General features: G+C 52.7%; 1 protein-coding gene across 2 annotated transcripts in view; it reads right to left on the bottom strand.

The window, feature by feature from the left end:
- Positions 1-2,778, bottom strand: part of cicb (capicua transcriptional repressor b) — a 71,143-nt gene extending 68,365 nt beyond the window's left edge. For both annotated transcript variants that reach the window (XR_008810725.1, XM_056286226.1), the window contains exon 1: positions 2,579-2,778. The gene's annotated coding sequence lies outside the window, so the exon portion shown is untranslated. The remainder of the gene's footprint in view (positions 1-2,578) is intronic.
- Between the last annotated feature and the right edge of the window lie 1,236 nt (positions 2,779-4,014).

Genomic DNA, 4,014 nt, shown 5'->3' on the forward strand with positions numbered 1-4,014 from the left:
CGCTATCGTGCATATGTGCAAACATACACACACACACACACACACACACACACACGCGCAGAGGTCATTCATAAGGGAATTTCATCTCAACAGGAAGCATTACCACTCAGTAGTGAGTAAACATGTAAGCTTCTATTAAACTTCAATATACAACACAACTACACAATTCTAAAAAAAAAAACAAGAAAAAAACAAAACCTAATACAACCCCGGTTTATTGCACCATCCATGGGGAATATGGCCTATGCCCCATTGCACCATGGCACAGTGCGAGCGGGCAGGAATTTCAGCCTCACACGGTATGCAGCGTCTGATCGGTAGGCCACATTACACCTTACATATTGCATATAGTTTGATGGTATGTGCAGGACTAAAGACCGTGTGCGCCCTGGTCGACACTGCACAAGTCAGTGTGGGTCCTGTGTGTGTGTGTGTGCTTACCAGGCACACTGCAGTTCATCCCTCACCTAAAAAGCATTTTATGGGCGTCTGAGCGGGCTCGGGGCTGCAGTGGGGGGAGACGGGGCCTGGACAGAGGAGAGCAGCACGGCTACGCCGTAGTACACGCCGACACAGCGGAGTACAACTGCATGACTGCTGTGGCGGCGTAGCCTCGCGTGGCCCCCGTACGCTTCCCAGCATTGTAGCGGGGCAGCTTTACCCTTAACTGGGTCACCGGGGAACACACACTCACACGTGAGACAGCACAAAAAAAATAAAAAGGAGCAGATACTTTCTCGCACACAGGGCGTCTGTGGTATACACTCACACTAGAAGTGAGTAGGATGCAACTGACGTGACACGTGACATGATGTGAGTATAAGAAACCGGTCATTGGGTCTATTTTAGTGTTGCAAGAGGGCAAGCCATGAAGTGTGTGTGTGTGTGTGTGTTCCTGAGCAAGCGTGTCAAAGAGTGCGTCTGAACAGCACCAGAGCACATATTCGTTATGACGTTGCATGAATGCTGGCAGCCGTTTGCCAGCTGGCACGTCGGACGGTACACATCATCGATAAAAAGGAGAAATATTGAGGGCAGGGACGCGAGCATCCTGGCCCGTATCGATCAGGAGGGTGTAGCATAGATCAGAGGTGACTGTTCCCTGTTTGGGACCGACTGGCAGGTCTGCCAATGCCACATCAATGACCCAACAGCTCCACAAGCTTTGCACCGAGGCCCTGCGGTCTAAACCATTTGGGATTCTACCCCTCGCACACCCAAGTAACGGTGGTATAACAAACGCAAGCGTATCACAATACGCATCTGCAGAGGAAACGGCTTGTCAGTCAACCCCAAGGCCTAAAGTTAAAGATGGAAAAGGAAAATAAACCTCACAGCATCTATTTCTATATGCCCCCCCCCCACCCCCGCCCCCATGCATGTTCCGGCACGGACATGACAAAGTGAGAGAGCTGCCGGCTCGGAGACGTCAAAGATGCATCGCCACTGATTGCAGCTTTTTTTTTTTGCAACGCAGGAAAAGAAAAAAAGAAAAAGAAAAAAGTGGAGACTCCGCGAGGAGGAGGAAGAGGAGGAAGAGGAGGAGGAACCCCCCCCCCCCCGGAGAAAAGAGCGTGAACGCATTCCCGGTCTTTCCGCGCGGATCAGCGCGAGTACTACGCGAGGGCGCCCGCCGCACAATGTCAGAGGAGTATTTTGACTGAGGCGGTCCGGCGCTGCTGTGCGTTATGTGCTCGGCGGCGGCGGCGGCGGCAACACAAACAGCCGGCGTCGACCTGCGTCTGATCACCCCAACAAGCCCCCCCCACACATACACAACGGTTCTTGTAAACATCTATTTGTGCAATAGATAACGCGGACCTTCTATAAGGCCAGGAGAGAGACACCTCTCAAAATTAGGGGGGGAGGGAGGGGGGAGGGAAGAAAAAGTTGAACGAAGAGGCCAGCTTTCATTTTCCGGCGGTTCGGCTCTAGTAGGCAGCTCGGTACCGTTGGTACTATAGGTGGTTGTAGCGCGTCGTAGTACGCAACGCTGACAGACTGGCGAGCGGCACGTCGGCGGCCCCGTCCGCAAGGAAACGGGGACGTTGTGTTCCGGTGTTGTGTTTCATTTTCTCCGTTGCGTTTGACACGCGCGCGCGCGCACTCACGCGCACGCACGCGCTGGGGGTTAATGGTAAACATTCGGGGCAAACGCCGCAGTTGAGTCGCGGTGCTCCCGCTTACTACGGCTGCGTACCCGACCAACTCACAAACTAACGTTGACGGAGCTGGCATGTCATGGCAGCTACGGCACTCTTTGTGATCGCCCGACGGGAAAACAAAAAAAATTTTACAAAAAAAAAAAATCGAGCCTTTCTTTCGCACATTCGCCAGACTTGTGCAGTAAAACATTTGACAAAGTTTTAGGCTTGTTTGCCTCCAGCCCCCCTCCTCCTCCTCCCTCCCCCCCAGCTCGGCTCGTCTGCTCCATTTCTTCTCAGGCTACAACGCAGACAGACCGACCCGTCCACGGCTATGGCTGGTTTGTGTCCAGCGTTACCTTGCGGTTCCCACAGTAGACTAGTCAAGTCTTCACCCCTACCCCCCCCCGTTAGTAACTTAAGTTTCAACTCACCCAAACAGAACGATTCCCCTTGCAAGAGAGGGAGAGAGAGAGGGAGAGGGGAAAAAATTACGATCCTATTTTGCAGACGAGGAAGCCTGCGCAACTCCAAACATCCCTCGGCTGTCGGCGACAACTGCGCGGTCCGTACTCGCACTTTACTTTTGCTCCGCAAAACATGTCGTTTTCCCACGGCAACTCAAACAAGGATAAAAAACTATCAGTCTCTTTTCCACTACAGGCACAAAATGGTGAATGAACCGCTAACAGCTGAGCCAACTGACCAATCGGAGGTTGGTGACGGGTACAGTAGCCAATCGGCGTTGACGACGCGGGCAAAGGGGCGTGGCGAGCTGTCAAACTCCGACTGACTGACGGGACGGCCCGGCGAATGGCGAGAGGATGCACGGCTGAACCGGCGCCCTGTCCCAAACTTTACAGTATCCAATAAGAGTTTTGGGAACCATAGGAACAGTATGTGGGCGGGCTAAAAGGAGGGGGGGGGGCAAGTCGGCGAGGGCCAATGAAAAGACACAAATGCCCCCTCCTCTTTTAGAAAGGAGTATGTTTACCATAATTGACAGCTCAAGTGCCACCCTTGTGCAGACATCGTCAACGCGTCGCTCATTCGTGTCGAGACAGAACTCGGCAGACTGCATCGGAACCCACAGAGATATCAGTTGGACATTGTTTATGAAAATGTCATCACTTTTTTTTCTGTTTGTCAAAACTTCTCGTGCAAAAGCGGTCGCGAGCACAAGTTGGAAAGAGCCGTAGAATGAACACTGCTGCGCACTATTAAAAGTTTGTTTCGGTGACAAAAGACTCTCCCCCTGTGCCGCAGCAGCTGTGGCGTCTGCCTCCCTTGCAACCTCTCTCTCTTGCTCTCCCTCTTTCTTTTCTCTCAGCAACAGACCCTGGCTCGGCGGCTTTTGACCAATCAGGGCGCTCCGTTTCGGTCGCGCTGACGTCGCTAATCACTCCGCCCCGCCTCCTTCCATTGAAACTCAACGGGGCGAGTTTAGCTGACGTCATTTCGTCGACAGGCGATTGGGCAGGCGCGAGAGGCCTGTCAGCCAATAGCCGAGCGGGGTAGTGATGTCACCGCAAGTGTTGCCACCAGCTGGACCGAGGGGGCGTGGTCTGGCGTAAACTCGGCTAACCCCGTGTTTTCTCTCCTGCAAGTCGCGAAAGACGGGAGCAGCAAATACTATAGAATGTGCAAGGCGACTCTAAACTAGGACTTTGCACGCTACCGCCACATTTTCTGGGTCCTGAAAGCATGTGTTTTAATATCGGGCAGGTCGTGCCATAATGATTTGTCACGCCGTAAAACTTGTGAATTTGCGAGACCTGTGCACTACACCATTTGTCACCGAAATGAACGACATGCACACGTAGTAACCAGCCCCGAAGATAGTGCCCTAATAGTAAACATTACATAATCC

The sequence above is a fragment of the Lampris incognitus genome, chromosome 9 (assembly GCF_029633865.1).
Source record: "Lampris incognitus isolate fLamInc1 chromosome 9, fLamInc1.hap2, whole genome shotgun sequence".
NCBI classification, from domain to species: Eukaryota; Metazoa; Chordata; class Actinopteri; order Lampriformes; family Lampridae; genus Lampris; species Lampris incognitus.